The following is a 26181-nucleotide window of genomic DNA, read 5'->3' as shown; positions in this document are numbered from 1 at the left end:
TCGCGGGGTCAGACTGTATTGGCTCGGGAGCTCCGGGTTCGCCCGAACTAGGGACCTCGGGCTCGACCTGTGGAGCTTCATGGCTGAAAGTGCACTTGGCGATAAAATCTGCCAAAGCTTGGGCCTTAAAAGCGGTTCTTGGCTTGTACTGGAGGTCGTACTCGCTGAGTTCGATGGCCCATTTCGTCAGTTGACCGGAAACCTCGGGTTTGAGTAAAACTCGTCTCAGCGGTTTGTCAGTCAGGACGATGACGGGGTGAGCCTGGAAGTATGGGCGGAGTTTTTGAGCTACTGTCACTAGTGCATATGCTAGCTTTTCTATATGCGGGTACCTTGTCTCTGCTCCCTGCAAAATTTTACTAACATAATAAATGGGTCGCTGGACCCGATCTGTTTCTTTTATTAGTACCGAACTGACCACCTTGTCGCTTGCTGAGAGGTACAGTTCTAAGACCTCGCCCTCCTCGGGTCGGGCTAAGGTTGGCACAATAGCGAGGTAACCTTTTAGCTCGTCAAACGCAAGCTGGCAGTCCTGGGTCCACTCGAACCCTTTGCCTTTGATTGATTTGAAGAAAGGTAGGCAGCAGTCTTCCGATTTGGACATGAAGCGGCTTAGAGCGGCTATGCGGCCGTTTAGTCTCTGAACTTCTTTTACTTTCCGAGGTGGTCTCATATCTAGAATGGCTTTTATCTTGTCCAAGTTGGACTCAGTACCGCGCCGATTAACAATGTACCCTAGGAATTTGCCCGAGGTGACGCCGAAGACACATTTGTTGGGGTTCAATTTCATGCTAAACTGACGTAGGATTTGGAAGACAGAATCTAAGTCTTGTATTAATTCTTGTGAAAATTGAGTCTTGACGACCATGTCGTTTACATAGCACTCTATCTTCGTGCCAATCAGGGGCCGAAACAGCCTATTTACAAGTCTTTGGAAAGTCGCCCCGGCATTTTTTAGTTCGAAGGGCATGACCTTGTAGCAATATAGGCCGAACTCAGTTATAAAGCTGGTTTTTTCCTCATCGGATGGGTCCATCCGGATTTGGTTGTAGCCCGAGTAGGCGTCCAAGAAGCTTAGCAACTTATTTCCTGAGGTCGCGTCCACTAGGCGGTCAATTCTGGGGAGGGGGAAGCAATCTTTCTGACAAGCTCGGTTCAGGTCGGTGTCGTCGACGCACATGCGCCACTTGCCGTTTGCCTTTTTTACCAACACCGGGTTGGCCACCCAGCTCGGGTAATGGACTTCCCTTATGAAGTTTGTTGCGAGGAGATCCTTGACCTCCTCGTCGACCGCCCTCCAGCGTTCTGGGGCTAAGTTGCGTTTCTTCTGTCTAACGAGTCTGACTACAGGGTCAGTATTAAGTTTGTGAGTTATCAGGTCAGGGTTAATGTCGGGCATGTCGGCCGCGGACCAAGCAAAAATATCTAAATTTTGAAGTAAAAAAACTCACCAGTTCGGTTCGAAGCGGTTCCTCGACGGAAGCTCCGATCTGAAGTGTGCGAGTTAGGTCCGTAGCCGAAGTCGGGATTGCGACTGTTTCCTCCGTGGGCGAAGTTCTTTCCTCACCTTGCTCCGCAGGCCGCTCCAGTTCGAGGTCGTCGACAGCCTTGGTTTTTCTCTTTAGGGTGGCAACATAACACTTGCGGGACTCGAGCTGGTCGCCTCGCGCTACCCCCACACCGAAGTCCGTAGGGAACTTTATGGCCAAATAGTAGGTGGAGACCACCGCTCGTAGGATATGCATGATTGGACGCCCTATTATGGCATTGTATGGGGAGGGGGTCGCGACCACCAGGAAATCATGGTTGACTCTGACTGCACAAGGCCATGTGCCGACTTCCACAGGTACTATTATTTTTTCGAGGGGCCTGACTTCCTCTCCGTTGAAACCAACCAGGGGAGTGCTCGCGGGCTTCAGCTCGCTCCTCTGTAGCTGTAGCTGGTCAAATGTTGATTTAAGGAGGATGTCCGCTGAGCTGCCTGAATCTACGAGTACGCGTCTGACCTCGAAGTCACTGATCCTTAGCTTAATGACAAGCGTGTCATCATGGGGGTAGCGGACCCCTCGCGCGTCATCCTCCGTGAAGAAGATTGGTTTTTTAGTCTTTGGTCTCTTTGGGGGGTTCCGTTCTTCAAGGGCTGCTTCGCGAACTGAAGTTCGGGCTGCTGCTGAGGTACACCCCGCTACCACCAAACCTCTCACAATTACATGGATGGTTCCCCGAACTGGCCTCTCTTCCGGAGGCTGTTGCTGCAACGGTTCGGCAAGTCTGCTGCTAGACTCGGGGGCATCCTTTTCGTGCTCCCCTTGCCGACCTGCCTTATTGTTATTATTGTTGTGCTGTACAAAGTTTCTCAAGTATCCGCGACAGATGAGCCCCTATATCTCATCCCGGAGGTTATTACACTGCTCGGTACTATGACCATGGTCTCTATGGAAACTACAATACAAATTCTTATTTCTCTCATTCGGATTTACCTTTAGGCGAGGTGGCCACTTCACGTACGGGGCATCTTTGATCATCATTAAGATATCGATCCGCCTTGTGTTTAACGGCGTGTAGTTCGTCTGAACTGTTAGGGGAGCTCGGAACGACTGGTTCGGCTTTGGCTCCCGGGCTGGGTTTTTTCTGTCGACCGGGTTGGAGAGCTCGTCTTCCATCTTTCTTTTCTCATTCCCGCCTTCGGTTCGTTGGTTGATTTCTTCCTCTGTCCTCATGAACTTATCTACGAGCTTGAGGAATTCGGCCACGGTTGCGGGCTGGTTAGCCACCATGTGCCATTTGAATTCTTTGTGCGTCACCCCTCTTTTGGCCGTCGCGAGCTGCACTGCGGGGTCCAACTGCGGTATCTGCAAGCATGCTTCGTTGAATCGCTTGATGTAGCCCCGGATGGATTCTCCTTCTCTTTGGACTACTCCGAAGATGCTTTCCTCTATTCTGGGGCACCGTTGGCTGGTGACAAAGTGTGCGGTGAAGACCTGCACGAACTGGGCCCAGCACTTTATCGACCTGGGGGCTAGGTTCCTGTACCAAGTGCGGGCTACCCCCTGAGGGTGGTGGTAAAGGCCACGCACATGCACGATTCGCTGGCCCTGGCGAGGTGCATTTGGGTCTGAAAGGCATCAACGTGGTCTTTGGGGTCGAATGACCCGTCGTACTTGTCCAGAGGTGGGAGCTTGAAATTTCTGGGTAAGGGGACCGCCAGGAGTTCTGATGCGAGGGGGGAAGGAACCGAGAGAATCAGGGCAGCTCTTACATCGTCCAAGCTCGTCTCTTTGCCTCTGAGTTCTGACAAGGCACGGGTGGTGGTTCGGCGACTTCGTCAGCGCCTTCGTTGTTGAGTGGGCCTTGTACTGGCGCTACTGGCCTCCATGTTACCGAGCTCAATGGGCCCAAAATGCTGGTAGTCTGCCGCCAGGGCGCCGAATCAATTTTCCGTGAGCGGGAACTCGGCCTGGGGACGAGGCATGGCTGTTAGGGGGTTCTGGGGCCGGGAGGCCTTCGCCTGGTGGGGGTGTCCATCCTGCGGGGAGGCTTTGACCGGCCTCGGAGCGGGGTGGCGAGGTGGAAGTAGTGGTTGGTTCAGTGGCAATTGGGGGAACTGCTGTTGATAGTGATACTGGGAGATGTTGTGCAGTACTTGGTGCTGGTGAAGCTGGTGCTGCTGGAACTGTTGCATTTGGGCTTGCATTGCCCGCATGCACTACATCAGGTCGTCCAATCGGTTTTGGCTGGCTGCCAGGGGAATGGCAGTCGGTTCAATAAAGGTTGTCTCAATGGGGAGAGGAAAGGGGATGCAAGTGGTAGGAAGGTTTACGGGCGCCACTGCTTGTGGCACGTTCAAGCTGGGGATCCCATCCACCGAAAGGGGGATGGTGAACTGTCCAACGCACACCACGGGGACTTGAAGTTGTTCCCCGGTGGTGTTTGTCTCCGTGCCACGTCCGGCGTTGCTGGAGGAGGCCATGAGTGTTGGGTTTTTTGAAGAAAAGGGGTTATGGAAGTTTGGAGGGAGGTATTTTGAAGCGTTTCCATAGACGGCGCCAATTGATGGAGGGCGATCCGGCCGGTCTTAGCCGTCAACGACCTTGCTTCTGAACGAGGTAGCAGGGAACCTGAAACGGAGGAGATGAGGAAGCTCCGGGGGGAACCCGGTGTAGTGGCTCCGAAGCTCAAGTTAGAATCCTTCAAAAGCAAGATAATACCAGATAGTGCAAAGTTTGCATACCTTCTTTGTTGGGGGGCAGGGGGCTCTTACAACCACTTCGCGCACTCGTTCCGAGGCCCTTGTCAGGTCGGGTATGATTACCCTTGCGCTTGTCAATTCGGTCGTCATCCTTTCTGCTGGGATAGAACCGTCACTGCCTAACCGTCTCTCTAACTGGAGATGGCGGTGTCAGTGGCGGTGGTAGGTGGCCGTTTAGAGTGCGGCCGCCAAGCGTCAGATCCCAAGTCAGTCAGGTGTGGCGCCCTCGGGCACGGACTTCCTCAGTGTCAGGCATGGTACGACTTGTTTGTATTTGGTGCCTAGAAGGAGATGCGGAGTGGTGAGCAAGGCGAAGTCTTGAGTTCGGAGGTATCTATAGGGCAGGTCAGTTCAGCGAGGTGAATCCCAAACTATTACAAGGTTGGCCAGCTCGGCGAGGCATATCCCGAGCTGTTACAAGGTTGGCCAGTTCGGCAAGGTATATCCCGAGCTGTTACAAGGTCGACCAATTCGGATTACTCTGGTTTTGGGCCAAGGGTGAGTTCGGCCCCCCCTTAGGGAGTTCGGTCCGCTGGTGTCCCCTTGTTCACGCCTAGGCTTGGCCCTTTTGCCGAGCTGTCGTTTCTGCCACGTGTCGCATAACTGTGAGGTCGGGCCAAATCTTCCTTCATCAGTAACTTTGAAGGAGAAGCTATGAGATGCGTCTGAAGATACTGTCTTTAGAATATTATTTTCCCCCACTCAGTTTTACTGAGTTTGCTGTTGGATTATAGGCAAATTCTTTCGCAGGATACAATAGAGTCTTGGGCGAGAATCTGCAATCAACAAAGTTGAAGAGTCTCCAAAGAAACCTTCTGTGAGACAGCAGCAAAACAAACTGAGAGAGAGAAAGAGAGAGAGAGAGAGAGAGAGAGAGAGAGAGAGAGAGAATGTGGATTTTGAAAATGTGTGTTTTTGAAATCTGATTCATGCTCCTTAAATAGTTTATGAAGATATATGAAAAAAATGTAGGTGTTGGTTCAGAGAAGGCACATTGAACAGTCACAATTTCAAACATTATAACTGTTTAAAAAGTAGTTAACAGTTAATGGCTATTAACTTTGAATTGTTCCTCTTAATCACACCCGATCAAATCGTGACTATTGATTTCATCAACGATAATCAACGGTCAACATCGCACCAAAACCAAAGCCGCCCTTCGCACGTGTTGCGCGGTATCAAACCTCCATACTCTCCTCTACTATTTCTAAGGAGTGTAAATCAGCTCCTATTAAAATACTGAAAACAAAGCTTATAATTTTCTAATGTGGGATAAGTTCAAAACTGGGTTTTGTAAGAGAAAAGCTAATTTTTAAATCAAGTGTGCAGGTGCAATTTCTCATGTAATTGACCAATCAAACCCATTGGATTTAATCTCTTATGAGATTAAAATCCAACAATCCCCCACAATGATTGATCAATTACATAGTCATCTCTCAATCCAAACTACTATGACATAGTTATGCATACAAAATGTGTTTATCAACTTAAACCTTTTGTTAGTATAGATATCTCAGAGTCTTGTCAAAGCTATTGGTGATAAGACCTTAAACTAATTACTCTCAAGACAGACCGGAGACACCCATACACACAAAAATGTCTAGTTTCTGCAAGAGTTTCAAGTTTTGCTCAACACTATTATGGCCATGTGTTTTTTTCCTGGTTTCATGAACAATCTCAAGAGTAAACCCAAACTCTCATGAGAAGAAGCATCACTTCTATGTTCACATAGGTGAAGCTCCACTATATGTTCCGTTATTTGACACATTTCAGAACTTCATTAAGAGTTTAACTCAACCTCTCATCATAACGGACAACATTGTTTATGTTGTGTTGGGAAATTTCTCAATGTCAATGCTAACTGTCACATTGTTGTAACTTGTTGTTACCCATTAAACCCAATACTCATGGTTTTTCAATTCAAGTCAGGTTACCATTACAGGTGACTAAGTAAAGGGTTTTAATCACATCTCTTTGGTTGTCATTCTTACCAATTCTCTGGCCAAGCCCTTGGTAAGTGGATCAACCAAGTTTTTACTTGACCTCACATAGGTTATAGTGATGACTCCATTTTGAATCAGTTGCCTAATAAATTCATGTCTCAGACTTATATGTCTGCACTTACCATTGTAGGTACCATAGTAGGCTCTTGACAGAGTTGTATCAATATCACAGTAAATGGAAATAAGTGGCATATGACTAAATAAATGGGTTTATGGTCATTCATGGTGAAGTCAAAGTATTCTGCAATAAGATACATATTCGTATTTTCTTTTTTCACCTTGTATTTGAATTCCAGGGTTTTCTAAATTTCTTTTGGAGATGTAAGTTTCTTGTAGAAATTGTAGAGCCAGTCTGATAAGGTATTCAATATGTCTCCTCGGCACAGAAGTGAGTCATCTTCTCGTTTTGCTCTTTCCTTCTTTAGTTTTTCTGAGTCTTTGTTAGTGGGTTCAGGAAGTAATTGCAGATTCAGGTCCAGCAGATAGTATAGTTTTAGAGTGGTCAAAAAGAATATCATCTTGTCTTGCCATTGGCTGAATTTTGCTCCAGCGAACCGGCCTAGTCGAACACGGTCTTGGTTCATCATTTTGATTGAAGTCATGCTTGCTTCCGCCTCCATTGCAGTATAACGTTCTAAAATTGTTGGAAAATGGGGTCAATATAACTTTGGAAAAGAAGCTCTGAGGCACGTTTGAAGACATTGTCTTTAGAATGTTATTTGCCCCCACTCAGTTTCACTAAGTTTGTTGTTGGGTTACAGGCAAATCTGCTCCCAGGATATAATAGAGCCTTGGGCGAGAATCTACAACCAGCAAAGTTGAAGAATCTCCGAAGAAACCTTCTATGAGACTGTAGAAGATTGGACTGAGAGAGAGAAAGTGGATTTCGAAAATGTGTGTTTTTTAAGTCTAATTCACGCTCCTTAAATAGTTTATGAAGATGTATGAAGAAAATGTAGGTGCTGGTTCAAAGAAGGCAACTTGAATAGTCACAATTTCAAACATTGTGATTGTTTAAAAAGTAGTTAATTGTTAATGACTATTAACTTTGAAATGTGCCTCTTGATCATACCCGATCGAATCGTGACCGTTGATCTCATTAACGGTCAGCATCACACCAAAACCAAAGCCGCCCTTCGCGATGCACGCATGCACGCGTGCGTTGCACGGTATCAAACCCCCATACTCTCCTCTACTATTTCTAAAGAGTGTAAATCAGCTCCTATTAAAATACTGAAAATAAAGCTTATAATTTTCTAATGTGAGACAAGTTCAAAACCAGGTTTTATAAGAGAAAAGCTAATTTTTCAATCAAGTGTGCATGTGCAATTTCTCATATAATTGACCAATCAAACCCATTGGATTAATCTCTTATGAGATTAAAATCCAACACCTTATTCACGTTTACTATGTTTTATCTCACTTTTGCCATGAATTGGGGTGTTATGGTATCTATTTTCTCTATACCCCTTTTGTGGGTCATGCATAATTGATGTGGACCCAAATGATCATAGGGAAACACATTTGCTGAATTTATCTCTATTGGAGGCATCTATTCGACTTTTTTTGGCATTTCTTGAATTTGCACCTTTTGTAGAGGTTTCTCAAGTTGTTTTCTCGTGCTTGTGATTACCTACTTTTGTCTCAACAAGCACTAACATACTTTCGTATATTTTTCCTTGCTCCTAATTTTCTATTTTATAACTTGAGCATTTATGAATGAATTTGCCATTAGACATTAAAAAAATTGTATTAACCAATTAAGTTCAGTTTGGAAAGTGTAGATATACATACAAAATAACAGAAAATACAAGGCTTTGCACTTTACATGTTTGTATTTGTACTCTTTCCAAACTGAACATTAGGTTGTATTTGGTTGTTCACGATGCACAATATAGATGCTCCCTCATGTCTTGTGATCTGGCTCGAACAGGGGTCCAACCTGGTAGTGACGAGCTGTATGGCCGAGGTGGTATCTATGTGATCGAGCTAGGTGCGAGTTGTAAAAGGAAAGGAGGTGAGGATGCTCGGGTAGTTTTTACCCGAGGAGGGCACTCGGATGCTTAAGTCAGTGAGTGTATAGGAGTAATCTCTGAGAACATAAGGGAGCTTTGAGGGTATTAGTGTGCATACATTTTTTGGTGGATTTGGACGTCTTATATAGGCTCCTAGACTAAGGGGGCTTAGGGTAACTATCTTGAGCTCTTTGTGGAGTTGTTTCCCTATTTTCAGGCACATTAAGGTGTCAGTTGATAGAACTTTGTGGGAGTTACGATTCGTTCGCGTAGAATCTAACGCGTGACACGTGAGTCGTTCTAACGGTCATGCTTTCGGTGCCTTTGGTAGCGAGCTCTTCCTCGCAGGTCGCCTTAAGTCCTCTCAGCTCGGCCGACTCCTAGGATAGCTCACTGTAATCTTATGGGTTTGTTAGCTCGGCCTTGCCGAGCTATACTGGGAACTGCAATGGGTGATTAGCGAGCTCTCCTTAGCAGGTCGCCTTAAGTCCCTACAACTCGACTAACTCCTCGGGCAGCTCGTCGTAATCCTATGGGGTCAGCTAGTTCGGTCTCGTCGAGGTAGAGGCATGCCGGATGAGATGCTCCCAGCTAATTTTACTGAGCTAGCTCGCTAACTGGGCGTCAAGGTGTGATTTGGATGCCATGTATCTCCGAAAGTAGGTCAATAGGTCTTCAGTAGGTCTTTGGAGGTAGGTCTCTAGCAAGTCTTTAGAGGCAGGCCTTCATGTCTCCATCAAGTCTCTGGAGGTAGGTCTTCAAGTCTCCATCATTTTGGCTAAGGCATGTCATCGCCTACGTGGTGTCAAGTGTCATCTAGCTGTTTTTGAAATGCCACATGTCATGATGTCAATGGAGGGCCAAATCTGCCCTCGTCAGTTGCAATATAAATAAATTTAAACTGATACAAAACTATGACAGTGCAAACGATTTGAGTGTAAATTCTGGCCTAATTTTGTTTCAAATTTTAGATTATCTTGTTTGATTATAATACAAATGAAGTGAATTAAGACATGAAGCAGAATAAAGTAAAAATCCAAAAGAAAATTAAATGAGAATTTACATTTTTTTCATTTGCACTTCTATGCATTTTTATTTACTATTTACTCCTCGCACCACTAACAACTTAATTGTAGCCGCACACCATCATGTGAGGAGCAATTCTGAAATCATACTATCTTTGCTGTCATTGTACAAAAGAGAATTTTAATTGGCTGTTATTAAATTATAGGTACAATATTCACCTCTTTCCCGATGGTTTACTTAGAAATTAGAACCACCTCATAATCAACCATTCAAAAATTTTGGCCAAAACACGAGTGAGGCGTGGATTCATCATGTTCACTATTAAAATCGATTGTACCTACAATTTACAATTTAAAAAGGGACCGCGCGAAAGAATAGATAGACAGAGCTTCTCACGACTCACGAGTAGTCAAAGAATAATAGATTCAAAAAGGGGTTGATTGCTGAACCACTGTGATTGGCCACGGAAACATGTACGGAATTGGGGACACTACTTGGTGGTCACTACCCGTGCATTCACATTTTGGTTAAGGGAAATTTTCCGATTTGTATGCTGAATTTTGGGTCTAGTGTCATTTTTGTCTCTAAATTTTAAAATGCGATAATTTAGTATTCAAATTTTAAAAATATATTAATTTAATGTCTATCGTTAACCAACTGTTAACCAGCCGCTAAGTGACGTTTAAAAAGACAGAAATGTCATCTGAATGTCATTTAATTTTTTTATCAATCATCCAAACGTTGAGAAAAGATGAACAATCCCAAATTTTTGCTTTTTCTATTCAAAAAAGTTGGGGTCATCATATTGCCCATTGAGACGTGACCCCAACTTTCTTGAATAGAAGAAAAAAGGATTTGGGGTTGTTCATTTTGTGTCAACGTTAAGATAGTTAATAAAGAAAATTAGATGACACTCAAAGCGCATTTCTAACGTTTCAAATGCCATTTGACGGTTGGTTAACAATTGATTAACAGAAGTACTAAATTGACACATTTTGAAAGTTAGAATGCTGAATTGTTGCATTTTAAAGTTTGGAGACCAAACTGGCAATAGGCCCAAAGTACAGGGTATTAATCGAGAATTTTCCCTTTGATTAATTACCACAATTCCCCCATATTAGTATTACTTCTTCAGCCAACCATCGCATTCAGCATTATTCTTCTTCTTAGTTGGGGTAAAATATAAAAATCTCCCCTGCGGTTTCTCATAATCATAAAAACCTCCATTTTCTTATTGTCTTGGACCCAAAGCGTTGGCATCCTAATGCATGGTTTTTAAAAAATGAACCAGTCAGGGGTCCGGTTACCAGTTACCATTCTGACAAAAAAAATAAAAAAAAATTAAAAAATTAAAAAATGATCAAAACCGTTGAAACGATTAATCGGCCGATTCAGCAATTTGCTGACCAAAATCAACGGTTTTAGGGAAAAAGCCGTTTTGAAGGAAAACGGAAACAGAAACTAATCACGATTTTTCCGGTCTGGTCCAGTTTTGAAAACAGTGGCCTAAGGCATTAGTTTTTTTAAGTATCCAACTAGATGAAAAAGATTAAAGCAATTTTACTCTATCAAGAGCAAATCAAACATTTTTAATCATATTGAAAGATGCCCAAATAACTTATAGGGTAATTAATTTCATAACTTTGAAGTCTTCAATACTACTGGAACAAAGATGAAATGGAAGTATTTTGTGAGTGAAACCTCAAGAGAGGATTTTCTACTTTACCCTTTTTTGATAAATTACTGATTTGGAGAATCTTGTTAGAGGTTTCCCTGAATAATATTAGTCATCCAAACTCCAAAGATCCAGCTTGCGAATTCAAACATGAAAACCCAAATAAAGCTTCGGTTGGAAGCTTGTCTTGTCACATTATTTTGTGCTGTTAAAAAAAGAAAAAAGAAAAGCGGGTACCGAAAATAAAAGAAGCTTCTTTAACCCAAAAAAATTAAAGAAAAAAGAAAGGCTTTGAGCTTAAAACCTTAAATTCGTCTCGTTAATGCATGGATGCTTGAGCTGGAAGATGCGAATCCCTTTTTTAGACCAGACCAGAATTTATTTTTACCGAAACCGTAGATTATCTTGTGGGAGGAAGACGTACATGTATTAGTTTTATGAAGGTTTAATTCTGTTAGGATTGAATTGGGAGTCTCCGGGATTAGGAGATTCGGCTGAGTTAGGATCAAATTAGGAATAGGAGTCTCCATTATGAGTTTGAGTTCCTGTAAACTTAGGAGATTCGATGGCTGTGTATATATATTTGAATCTTCAATGAATGAAAATAAGAAAAAGCAAAACAGGAAAGCTCTGTTTTTACATGGTATCAGAGCCACGAGAAGTCTGTATTCCAAAACCCTTGGAGATCAGTGGCGGCAACGACAATATTTGGTGCCGGGAAAGGAGAAACTCTGCACCCCAAATTCCGTTCGAGACTCCTATTCCTAATTTGATCCTAACTCAGCAGAGTCTCCTAATCCCGGAGACTCCCAATTCAATATTCCATTAGATTTAGTAAAATATATTCTTTTCGTTTTTCTAATCACTTGCTTTTGCGTTTCATCGTAAAGATGATGTTTTGAGGGAAGAGGATTCAAGCATATTAAGTTGAAGTTGGGATGCCTGGACTGCATGTCGTTGGCCACTTGGCCATTTCTAAGTTTTAAATAATAAATTGCAGTCACTTTCAAGATATTTTGTAATGAATTGGAATTTGCTCCTCACAGCACATCCCACCGTGTACGTGTTGAAAACATTTAAATATTCATGAATAACAATATTTAACTGGGAAATATTTTCGATGTACGATTAAGACTTGCCGTAGGATTGGTGTGAGGAGGTGGAACTGGTGTTATTGTGAGATAATATTATAGTAGTATATGCACAGGCACTATATGGTAGATCATGGACAGCAGTATTAGCATTTCCAATCTGTTTTATACGTATGTACTCAAATTCTCAAAACATGCATCCTAATAGCAAGTTTACTTTAGATGCTGCATCATTTAGGTGTTTAACTCTCCATGCCACCCGTGAGTTTTCATTCAGTAGATTTAATTCACAAAAATAAAAAGTAGTAGAGCCTTGACGTTTACGCTTGTTGCATTCTTCAAGCCCTCAATGGGGGGCCCATCATTCTGCCTGCTTGATCAATTGCAAGTTGCAACCATGGGTATGGATTCTTCATTATTCTTCTTTTTGCATGGACAATTGATATGGTCTTTAGGAATGCCAATTGCTAAATGGAGCCTTGCTAGCTAAGTGTGTGATGGACTTGGGTGACTCAGCTTTCTCCCATGGAGCCTGTGGGCTTTTACATTAATCTAGATCATCTCGAATAAGCTTGAAAAGAATAAAAAATTTTGGCAATATATATATAGTGCCGTTTTATTTCATTGGAAAGATGCACCATCACCTATGGTACATAACTCCAAGAAAGACAGCTTCTCCTTGGTTGGAACTTGGAATAGGAATACCATTCCACCATGTATTAAATGTTTCTTGAACTTTTCCACAGTAATGTGTCAGTGTGATAGACTTGTGATATGTTGGCATCTGAACTGAAGAATGTGATTCACAGAGCGATATGTGTGAAATAAGCTGAAAGAATTGGAACATTCCAACTGAACTGCCATCTCTTTTTAGACAAATCACTAACATAAGCTTGTGCACCCATAAGGGTCTGACATATGTGAGCATCATTTGCAATATGTTTAAACCAAGGAAAATGACCCTTCATATATGAATAATAATAGGCTGCATGCACCTGGTGGTAGTGGTAGGATCCACATTGTCATAATAAAGCAAATTGACGTTATAGGTGCAAAATCCGGATGTGGATGTACATGATTTTCGATCATAGGGGACCAAAACCAATATGATTCATATGATGCAGAGCTCAGGTCCACCATCCCTGCACCACTTGGAAGGACAATCAACTTCCCCTTTAATATAATAGTCAATTAGCCATTCCCCATTCCCCATTCCCCATTCGACGAGTAGAGAGTCTAGAGACCCACCCATCCCAGAATCCCATTACCATTACCATTACCAATCTAGCAGTCTCTAACTTGAAGCTTGCAGCCTGCACGGTGACGCGACCGACGGTACGTACGGTATCAATTATCATTTTTCATTTTTCAACACTGCTCTGCTCTTGTCCTTGTTGTGTCTCCACAGTCCAGAGTATAAATGCACTTGCTCACTTGCTTCGCTTGTGCATACTCCATACCGGACCACCGGCCCCAAAGCCAAATCGGTCCGGCTTAAGCTCTGACAATCTGACTCTCACCTTATCCAGGTCTGACAATCTGACTCTCACCTTATCTAGGACAGCAGAAAAGTGAATTTTCACTTTTGCTTTTAACGGTATCCACCTCCTCCACTTTTACCTGATTAATTCATCCAATGTTCAAAATATTTTACGAGTAGTGGTCGTGGCCTTATTCATACCGGACCACCGTAAATAGATTTACATCAATTTACGGTCAGGATTCATCTCCCTTGTACGATAGGACTAAAAATTCTGAACCGGGTTGATCAGCCATTCTTCCTAATTTTTTGTTTTTAAAAAGGGATAATAACATATAAAAGCAATTTTTGAGGTTTAATATCAGTAAAAGTAATATATTTAAAATAATTTCAAAAATAGGTTAATTTTTTAAAAATAATATCAATAAAGGGCAAAAACATTGTTCATATTCTTCTTGGTAGCGGCAGGTGGTGGCGGGCGGCAGATGGCACATAGCAGTTCTGGTGAACAAATAGCAAGAAGAAGAAGATAAATAGTATTTTGCCCTTTATTGATATTATTTTTAAAAAGTTAACATATTTTTTAAATTTTTTAAATATATTACTTCTATTGATATTAAACCCCAAAAATTGTCCTTATATGATAGAAACCCTTTTGGAAAAGGATCAAAGCCTTTTTCTTTTCACACTAACCTTACTTAGTTATTGTCAAATGAGGGTAACCCAATTAGCATCCTAGATGAATTGTCCTATTAGTGGTGTGAATGGTTTCAAATCTCTTTATTAACATCCGTCTAAAAAAAATAATTGTGTAAGTTGTTTATGTGGTATTGTACTGTTTAGTGTTTACTTAAAAGGAATAACGATCCTATAAGGTGTTAGGCAGTGATGAATACTAGAAGAAAAAAAAATATTACTTAGAGGGTGTTTGAAACAATGGGCGTTTATTAAATAAACGCTGCCATATAGACATTACTTGAGCATTTCCCCCTTTATGTGAATCTATATAAAGTAGGCTTTATTTTATGTGCATGCCTAGTTGAGGAAACTTTCATTTTAATACTTCCATTTATTTACAATTTTGTTAATATGGTGCCTAATGGCACCTAAGTGTCAATAAACAGGCTCATTATTATTTTTTTCAGTTTTTTAAATAAATCAAATACAAAACATTTAATAAATAAACATTCACAATTTCAAACACAAACTTAGTTATTTATAATGCTAATCTACCAATTTAATCCACAACGACGGATTTCTATTTATTTAAACAGTTTTTAATGACTAAAAAGATCAAAATGATTCATTTTCGCATCTCCTTTCTCCTCCAATCACTCATCTCTTTAATATGGTCTGTCTTTTTCTCTCCTGTTTTTTGGAGAATATACGGGTTGCTGACTCTAATGAATTGTTTTAATGTGTTTTTACTCAAAAAAAAAAAAAAAAACATGGAAAAGAAGAGATGTAACCACTCTTACTGTATAGGACTGATACCCCACTTCTGTGGGGCAGCTTCCATAAACAGAAATATGGTCGACTTAACTTTGCTCATTATTGACTGGATGTAGAGAGAGAGATGGATGGATACAGGAGCAATTTTTTTTTGGGCAAGTGTTGCAAAGAGTTTAGAACTGCCAATGGGCCTTTCGTTGTGTGGGTTCAGCTGGGTTAACGATGGGCCCTTCGTATGGTTTAATCATGATGCAGCTTTTATGCCCGGCGTGTCATATACGGACACATTATAGGCCCAGTCCCGGTCAAATATTTGGACAATTAGGCCAATGGTTTTGGCCCACTGACTTCCATCTGTATCCGTACTGAGACATGACTCATGTTCATTGTTCAACAGTTCAAGCAGAACCACAGCCCAGGGTTTGAGTCTGAACCCATTTGATTTTTTGCCTATTTAGCTCAGAACCTAACCTAGACAGTTGTCCATGATGCAGACAACAATTAAGGTGGTTTAACGTGAACCAGTGTTGCCGTGTTCTCTAATTATTTAAATTTAACGCCCAACTGATCCTTGGGAAGAGTTCAAATACAAATATCTCAGTGCAAATACAAACGGGGCTTATGTGCATGAACCGTATTTGAATTCCAAATCTGGAACCTCATATTAGAGTCTTTCCTTTAAATACATGGTATTCAAACATTACCTATGAAATGGATACTTTTCATTTTGAAACAGATGTTTTATTTCTCAAATATGTATTTAAACACTTTTCAAAAAAAAATGATAATATTTAACTCCACTTTTAGAAAAAAATAATAATAACTTTAAATACATGGCTATTTATAAAAATATTTTCATTTCAAGGTACATTGAGCCTATATTAATTTTTATAGGAGAAAAGGAATACTCACAATCAATAGCTCCCAAGTAGGATCAAAGTCAGAGAACCCATTTGAAAAGTCTAAATATAAAATTTTAGGGCCTATTTGATTCACAAGAATATGGGTTTGGAATTCAATGCCAATTCTAACCGTTTGGTTGAACAAAATCAAAATCTCATTCTTATTTCTGGTGGAACAGCATTTCCCATCTGAGGGGAATGTCCATTTCCCCTTCCCTTAACAGACTTACAGGCCAGAATAGGCCATTTCGATTCCGATTCCAATTTTAACTAAGAACCAAACAGATATGCGCTTACTTCCTTAAACCAAATCTTAAGATAATAATCTCCCCCATGTACAAGTCACAGAACAATAAGTTTTGGATGTAAGAAGCTACCCAAATAATAATATCAATATCATGTTGAAGATTGAATGAATTGACCAAAAAGTGGATGGCCATACATGCACTTACTGGTAGTAGTGCATGCTTGAATAAATTACAAGACAGCTGAAGCAATTGTTCAGGGAAGCAAATCGCTGGTTCACCTTGGCACAAGGATGGATGAACCAAACGAACACGGGGGAGGAGGGAGGGGAGAAGCCTTTGGGAAGATGGCAGCAAACGAAGGCTTCTTTGAAGATGCTACCAAATACTTGTCGTCCATTCCCGTTTTAGTGTCTTTCACTCTTGAGAGATTTTCCTACTGCATAAACAATTCTATTTTCACCATCAAATTAAATATAACACTTTGTAAGTGCTAGCTAGCTTCACCTGATACTGGATTCAAAGATCCATCCACATAATTAAAGAGAATAGCTTGCAAGATTATTACTTTTGAATTTCTTTCATCCGAAAAGTCTAAATAAAAACAGAAACCTCCTCACACAAATTCTTTTTAATTTGTTCCCTCGCACTTAAGACTTCACTTTTGTAGTTTTCTTTTAATTTCTTCCCGCCATTTGATAAATATGTTCTCTTTTACATCTTTTAATTTGGATTTATGGCCAGGGTTTTTTTACCTATTTGAACAATGACCCATCTCTTGCATAATGACTTTCAAAGAATAAATGCCTCCAGCTGCAAATTTCTTTACTTTCAAACAACCTTTAATTTGTTTTACAAGAGAGATTCTAATTTATATTCATGCATGCCTGAGCATAAAGGATGATGACCAATGAAGGCTCTATACCCACACTACTTTACATTTACAACCCAACAATATTGGGATTTGTTCAATTTGTTGTACAGTTTTAATTTGGAAGTCATCAATGTTTGGTTCAACTTTTATTTAGCCAAACCAAAATTTCTTTTTTTTTTGTCAAAACGGGTCAACTGTTCAAACTGATAATCAGACTCTTGACCGATTCAATCACTGGTTCTGTTTTAAAAACCATGATAATATATGCACAGAAGATATTCCTTATGTGTGGCTGCAATGTCATGTGGCTAAGTGTAGGTAGAAAATCCAAACTGGAGCTGGCCATAGCCTGAAATTTGCTCCTTTCAGTTGAAGAACATCATTCAGCAATGAAGGTATCCAACTATTGTATGTGTAAAGCACTAGCCGACCACTTGAAACTTGGAATCATGTGTTTTGTTCTTTTCTTTTATCAAGCGAGCCCATAGGCCAGAGTTATTAGTTAATAATCTCCATATTCGTTTGCCAAACAAGGCCTTATTAAAAAATTAGTTATTGACACTAGGCACAGGATTATATGCCATTCAATGAGGATTCAAGTGCATATATAGGTAGTTTGCTAATAAGGCCTCCGGTGCGTATATGAGTGTGTATATATGGGCCATTTACTAAAACATCCTTATAGTTTTACCTAATTATTAAGGCTACGTATCCTAAAGTTTGCTTATTACTAATACCCCTTCTATTTTTCAACCACGTAATATACGTTCCATTACCAAGCACCAACCATTTGCATTTTAGGCTCAGTTTGGAATGAGTATAAATACAAATTAAGATGTAAAGTATAAATCTATATTATTATGTTTTTGTAATAATCTATATTACTATTAAAGTGTGAATGAGAGAGTAGAACTTTTATTTGAATAGAATACCTCAATTTTTTTTTTATTTGGTTACTCTATATATGATTGTATGGGCAAAAATATAATTTGAACAACCAATTTTCTCTACATTCAGAATGCTCTCATTAAGTTTTATGTTTATGGCATTAAATTCCATTAACATGCATTGAATCATATTATTAACTAAAATACCCATATTATGAATTTGGTCTCTCTCTAATTGTGAGAGCACAAAATGTAATTTGAAGCACTACATTTTTCTTTATTTAATTTATTCTCATTAAGTCTTATATTTAGGCTATGTTTGGTTTGAACGTTGGTTTTCCTACCTTTTCCTTCCTTTCCCTACTTTTTCTTTCAAACCAAATACAACCTTAAGATTTTAGCTTACATTATTTTTTCATCTAATCCTATATTAATCAATCATATTAAAGAAAAATATAAGTGTGACAAAGAAAATTTATTTTTTATTGATGATATAAGTAAATTACAAATTTTAAACCAACACAAAAAATGGAATTGTCTTTCTATTTGGTGGAAATTCAATTATTCAACTTTTTTGGGTCAAATGTGTGAACCCTTGATGTCATAATTAAATAACAATAAATACTAAAAAGATAAAAATACATAGAAGTATAAAAAACACAAAAGGTTGAAAGCATTTGGGCACCTCTCTAATAGTGTATATTCATCATCTTAAACAAAAATAAGTGTGACAAATGAGAACAATTTTTATAGATATAAAAAAAAAAATGTAGAAAATTTTGGAAACATGTTATTTGCCATCATCATCATCAACGACAAAATAGCCACGTGCAAAGCACATGCACACTTACTAGTGCATATGGCATAATACAAAATATAAGGTTTTGTACTATACATATTTGTATTTGTACTCCTTTCAAATTGGGCCTTACAAAAAAAAGAACCATTTGTATATCTTTTTGGAAATATTTTTTTATTAAAAAATGTCTGTAATGATTCATATTACCCTTTTTAGAAAAAAAAAAAACCCTTCCCCCACATTTTTTTTTGAAAGCAAAACAAAAACTAATAAGCAAAAACAAAAATAAGGGAAGATAATAGGAAAAACATAAAAATGATATAGATAGTAATATGAGTAAAAGAAGATAATAATATTTTATTTTTATTTCTTTTTATATTCTTATATTTTCTATTTTAATTTGTTATTTTCCTATTATTGTCTATTTTATTTTTATTTTCTATCTTTTGCTATTTCAAGTGGACATTTTTTATTTTAATTATTTTGGCTAATAGATATTAGGGTCAAAAATATCATTTTACACTTCTATTTAAGATAATCAACAAAAAATAAACAATTGCATATTAGGGATGTGAGGAGTGCAACATGGATGGGCTAAGTTAAGCTTTTGTCAAAATTTGAATGAACCCACCCCAAAGCCTTGTCCAGAAGTAGTGTAAAATGTTTTGCACCCTTAAGGGGTGTCTTAGGAATACCCAAACTATAGGATAGGTCTTAGTAATTATGTGAAAGCATAGGGAGTGTCTTAATAAATGATCCTGTAGTTTATATTTGTTAAGCCAACTAAACCCAATTCTCTTTTTTATTATTTTTTTGATTTGATCCCCGTTGATAACCACTCTTAACCACGAAGTTTGGGTTGCACCAGAGACCAACTCGATAAAAATTAACGTTGATGGAGCTGTTGGAACTAACTTAGTTCAGGGGTAGGCATTATGGCTCGAGACTATTGTGGTAGACATATTTACTCTCGATCTATTCGTCTTCCTTACGACACATCTTTAGAAGTGGAGGCAATGGCTTTCTTCTTCTTTGGGAACAAATTTACTGTCAAATTTCACTTTAATCCGGTTATTATTGAAGGCGATGCTTTACAAGTAACAAATCTTCTGTTGGTGGAATCTTTTAACCCCACCCTGCTGCATTCATAATAAAGTGATTGCAAATTGAGGAGCCTTTTGACAACCATATGTTCATTTCAATCAACCATGCTAAGCGAACGGCCAATCAAGTTGCTCACACTTGAGTCAAGTGGCCCACATTTTAGTCCGTGTTCTATGCACTCGTGGGTGCACTGGACACGTGAACCTGTGAATGAGAAAACGATACGTCGACCAGGCCAATGTTAACATCCGTTTGAGTGTTAACGTGGTCTGGTCAGTTCAATTGGATGATTCATGCAGAGAGCTCTTTCCACCGAACTCTACCCTTCCTCCATCGGTGGCGACAAAGTTCCGGGGTTGATCGACGGTGGCAATGAGACCTTTGGCGACGATGTGTTCTTCTCTCTTTGGAATTTGATTTTTGATTTTTGAAGCCCTAAAGAAGCTAAAGCCCTAACTTATAAATCCATGCAGAAATTATGGCCTGAAGAAGCCGAAGTCCATGCCATCGCATTTTCATGGGTGATGATGGAGGAGGAATAGAGGGTTTGCCTCTGCATCAAAGTCCTTGCCATTCAGGTAGTCCTAGGCACTAGTTCGGGGAGACAATGAAGGAGGAATAGAATGTTTGCCTCCACATCAGAGACCTTACCATTCGAAACACCAGAGACATTACCATTCAAGCACTAGGTGCTAGTTCGGGTTTCAGACGGCGTAGTGTTCTCAGTGGCAGTCTGTTCGGCCTTTCTTCCGGTCGACAAGGGAGTGGAAACACCAGAGACTTTACCGTTCAGGCACAACCTCCTCTTTGTTCTTTTATGCAACACAAAGAAGAGGTCTTCTTCTTTTTCTTCGCATAGCCACACACTCAGCTGCTTGCTTGTGATTGTTGTGCTTCCTTCTGAAATGCTTCTTTATGCTGACGAGATCGCCGAGTGCGTGGTAAGGATCATGGTGCAAGCAGTTGGGTTATGGGCAAACAAACACTCTCTTTCGAACCTCTAGTGTCTCCCTCTTGAATAGCTTCCACGACACCTTCTGCCGGTGCAAGTGCATCTGAAGGTTCTGGTCTCTCTAAATCCCTGATTGCAAATCTCGCAAACACAGTGGTCAGACTCCAACAAGAAAAAGAGGAGAATAAGAAGAATGATCGTCGGCCTTACCACCGGAGTTACTTGTCAAAGAAGATGAATGGAGAGTAGAAGAAGAGAAGAGGAGAAGAAGAATACGTCGTTGCAGGAGGTCTTTTTGTCGCCATCAATGAACTGCCGAAGCTCTATCGCCATTGATGGAAGAAGGGTTTAGTGTATGGGTAGGGTTCGGTGGAAGGAGTTCTCAAGGAAACGGAATGGTAGAAATGAGGCCCTTTTGTCCCAGACCAGTTCGTATCCGCGTGAACCGTCCAATTGAGCCAACCAGACCATGCCAATGCTCAAACGAACGTTAATGTTGGCCTAATCGACGTGTCACTTTCTCATTCGCAGGTTCACACGTCCAGTGCACCCATACGAACGCGGCATCCTCACACTTTGGCTCATTTTGTTGTGACTTCTTCCCGTATTTGTACCTAGGCAAGTGGCCGGGACTTCATTGTTAATGCTCTAGCTAACATGACGGACGTTTAACTCAATATAGGGGTGTTCATGGGGAGAAATACTGAGTCCAAATTTGCGCCCCAGGGCCAGACGCCCCACAAATGCCCTACACAATCGGAAGGTGCCAAGTGTCCTTCCACACTATTTCCCTCTTAACGCCGTAACGCGTGTGGAGCTAACATGACGGACGTTTAACTCGTTCCGTTAGCTCTAAATTCCCGCTATCTCAACTCTTGACCTGCCTTCGTCTCTTGACCCTTGTACTCCTCCATCCGTACTAATGGCGAGAACTCCGGCAAAGACGACCACTCTGACAAATACATTGGAGGTACTCCCCGTCCCTCTCTAACATCCTTTACATGTTTTGCTGAGTTATTGTTTATCTTTTTTTTTTTTTTCAATACAAAACACAGAAGGGAAGGGAGATCACCGGCGACCACCCGACCATTATACAGGTTCAGTTTTTCCCTACGAAATCATTCTCCTACGAAGCAAGTGCTTCCCAGAGGATTACAGCATGCGAATGAGAGATCTTCCCGATGTTGAATAGTAGAACCGCCAAGGATTCAACATGCCGAAGATAGTTCGACATCTTTTAGCTTCTTGGCCTCGTCCGGCGTGGCCATCGAAAACAAAAACTTCCTCCCCGGGAAGAAGAAAAAGAGCGATTGATGAATAGAAAGTTGGAAGAGAGAAGTAGAGAATACCGGCAAACGGTGTTTACTATAATGGTCTTCGACTTGTAAAGTGATAAAGGGTGATTTGGCACGACCTATGGGGACATGTAGGCGCAATCTGATCGAATGATGACAGTTCAGCCAAGCAAGTCCAGTTCGCAACATTCGGAGTTCGAGTATTTAGCCACCTCGGTGTAGAGGCACCTCGACGCCCAATCCACTTCAGCACTAAAGAATCAAAGTTCCAGCTCGGAGCTAATGAGTCGAAATGCCACATAACCGACTCCAAAGGCCTCTCGAATCTCTTGAAATCACAATGAGCCAATAAATCCCGAATTTCCCGAGATCACAATGAGAACTCGTCCCGACTCCGCCTAAGTCAGAGATAAATGATAAACCTTATCAACATACTATTCTCCTTAAAAAACGGAACAAACCTTATCTCCACAGCCCGGAGATCCCAGAGCTCTTTTGTAAGGCTCACGACTACTCCAATATATAAAGACATGAAACCTCAAGACAAAGCTACGCGAGATTATTCTACTTACTAGCTCTCAAGCATTCAACTTGCATTCACAGCATAAGTACTGACTTACGCATCGGAGCAACCTCACCGGGTTAGCTACCTCGGGTTCTCTGATCCACTGTTTTATAGATTGATCCAACCACCGCCCAATTGGAGTTCAGATCGCCCTCCAGCTAGGAGTAGTCAAATCGCACACCATCAATTGGCGTCGTCTGTGATAAACGACTGAAAGGTCATCCCTATCTCTTTAAAGTTTCAAACTTAATCTCAACCTCAATGGCATCTTCCAGCCACACTGGAAAAAGTGTCGAGATGAACATCATTGGGGGGCAAGCCCAACAATCAACCTTCCCCCAAGGTCCTATGGTATGCATCGGCCAATTCACTATTCCGTTCACAGCGTCCGGAGTCCATCACTCTCCGCATCACCGAGCACCATGCAAGTGAGCGTCCCACTTCCCCTAGTGGTAGGCGCAACTTTCTCTAAGCCATCCGTGGTTCCCCCTGGAATTGGGCATTCTCAGTTTTATGACCTCGTTCAATGCATCCAAGCTATTCATATCCAGATGCAGCAGGTCCAACAGTTTCAGCAATACTATTTGTACCAGCAGTATCAACACCAATTCCCTCCACTATAGCCAAACCAGCAGTCGGTTCCACCTCGACACGCAGGGCCCCATCAGGGCCAGAACTCAAATAGGCCTGGAACTAACCAGAACATCAGCCGATCTCTCCATCGGGGCGAAGAGATCTCACAAGTACCGATTCATCTTAGGAGTCAAGTTTTGCCCCGTGGGAGGAGAGACGATTAGCACACTCCTCCAGTCTCGCAAGGAAATCTCAGAAACAGGTCCGGGGATAGTTAGCTCAATCCGCCTTGGTACTCACAACAAGTAAAACCTGAGACAAGGCCTCGTGATAGCTAGTTCGAGCCACACAACCTACAAAATCCAACAAGGAACCAGGATCTACCTCACGACAAGGCTGAAGTACCAGACCAGATTGAAGTCAGCAGCATCAACGTCGAGCCAATGAAGAAGCAGTAGCAGCGACATCGCAAAACACGCCGCCCTCGGCTAGGAACAGCCCGCTAGCGAAGCTAGGCCAGCAACAAGAGCAAACCAAAGGAAAGGAAGAAACGAACTCAGTGGCTACAAAGACTGCGCCTCCACTACTTTGCCAGTTATCCCCTCTATCTCCCAAGCTCTTAGCAACTCCAGTGCCAAAATATTTTAAGATGCCCCCATTGGACAAGTATAATGGGTCGCTTGACCTCAATGACCATGTGGACTCTTTCCAGTCTCAGATGCACCTAGTTGGGGCTAATGAGTCATGCATGTGTGTGGCCTTCTCTACTACGTTTAAGGGGGTAGTTCGAACTTGGTACCAAAATCTCGCGCCGGACTCCATCAAAAGCTGGTCCCAGTTTGTCGACTTGTTTACTGCGCACTTCATTACTAGCAAGAAGTGTTCGAAATCACAGGAAAGCCTTCTAAATGTGGTTCAAAGGGAAGAAGAATTGATCAGAAGCTATATTAAGCGCTTCAACGACACTTGGCTACAGATACTAGACCTCGACCCGGTGGTGCGGCTCACTGCAGCAAAGAAAGGAATCACCCACAAAGAGTTTAAGTGGCATGTGGTAGATAACAAACCAAAGGACATCATCGAATTTTTTTAAGTCGGTAGATCAGTTCATCGGTACCGAGGAGGAGATCAATCAAAAGATCGACAACCCATCGTGAACTCGCAAGTCAAGTCGACGCTCTAGAACCCCACCTATGGAGAGAACGAGCTACACGCCTCTGAACGCTAAGCGAGGAGAGATCTTAATGGCTATTAAGGACTCATCCTTCGTCAAATGGCCTCCCAAGCTAAGGGGAGACCCAGCAACAAGAAACTCGAATGTTTACTACCATTTCCACCGAGATCATGGGCACAACACAGAGAATTGCAGGAATCTCTACGACGAGATCAAGGAACTTATCCGACACGGATACCTAAAAAAATTCATCTTGCAAGAAGAGAGGGGACAAACAGATCGGTAGGTAGATTGACAGGGGGACCAGAGGAGGAATGGCCCCGAAGTCAGCAAGTAGAATGAGCAACCACTGCGATAGTTGCCAGAGAAAAGACCGATCTATGGGGTAGTTAACATGATCACCGATAGGTCCATCATTGTCGAATGTACATCAGCAACCGGAAGGACCTCGGTCCGCGAGTTAGAGAATGAAGAGAAAAACCCGCTAAAGCGACCTTGGCTTGATGAACTGATATACTTCACTGAGGATGATGTGCGCAGGACACAGTACCCTCACAATGATGCCCTAGTGGTGAAGCTACGAATTAATGACTTCGAGGTAAAGTACATCTTGGTAGATACTCCTTTGGTAGGGTTTAGCGGCGAGGAGGTCAGACCTCTTGGTCGGATCACAGTACCCATGGAAGTCGGCACGTGGCCAAACATCGTGTGATTTAAGCACTCATTCCTGGTAGTCGCGACTCCCTCCCCCTACAATGCAATAGTAGGTCAACCCATCATGCATGTTCAACGTGCGATAGTATCCACTTATTATTTGGTGATAAAGTTCTCAACTGATTACGGAGTGGGAGTTGTGCAAGGTGACCAGCTCAAATCATGCAAGTGCTATGTGGCTGCTCTAAAAGGAAAAGCAAAGCTCGTAGAGGATGTCAAGCTCGAGCGACTAGCAGAGTATATCGACGAGTGAGCTGCCTCAAAAGAGGAGACGCTCCACATACTAGTCTCTACTGACGAACCGGCCAAGACTCTCTAGATCGGTGCCTTGACCAATGAACCACTTCGCTCGTAGCTATCATGCCAGTAAGGTAGAAGATGCGTAACCTCGCCCTGAAACGTTGGAAGGTAGTCGATGAAGTGGTTGGGAAGCTCCTCGTGACAGACTTCATTAGGGAAATCCATTACCCAAGTTGGGTGTCTAACCCGGTTTCTGGTGAAAAAAGCAAATGGCAAATGGCACATGTGCATCGATTACACTGACCTGAACAGAGCCTACCCGAAAGATTGCTTCATGTACCCAAAATTGACCGCTTAGTGGACTCGACCTCAGGGCATGAGTTGCTGAGCTTTCTGGACGCCTATTCCGGTTACAACCAGATTAGGATGGATCCTGCTAATGAAGAGAAAACCGTCTTCATAATTGAGCTTGGGTTATATTGTTACAAGGTCATGCCATTCGGATTAAAAAATGTTGGGGCAACATTCTAGCACCTTGTAAATAAGATTTTTGATTCGTTAATCGGCAATAAAGTAGAATGTTATGTTGATGACATGGTCGTGAAGACCCAGTTTTCAAATTCTTTGTTGAATGATTTAAAGAATGTTTTTCAAATTTTACGAAGATATAACATGAAGTTAAATCCAAATAAGTACGTCTTTGGAGTTAATTCGGGTAAATTTCTAGGCTATATAGCCAACCGACATGGCATCGAGGCCAACCCAGATAAAATAAAAGTCATTCTAGATATGAGATCACCCAGCAAAATAAAAGAGGTTTAGAGGTTGACTGGCCGAATAGCCACCCTAAACCGCTTCATGTCCAA

Source organism: Nelumbo lutea, chromosome 6, assembly GCF_056320005.1.
Source record: "Nelumbo lutea isolate HS-2025 chromosome 6, American lotus-T2T, whole genome shotgun sequence".
Taxonomy (NCBI): Eukaryota; Viridiplantae; Streptophyta; class Magnoliopsida; order Proteales; family Nelumbonaceae; genus Nelumbo; species Nelumbo lutea.
Note: the sequence above shows the minus strand (reverse complement) of the source record.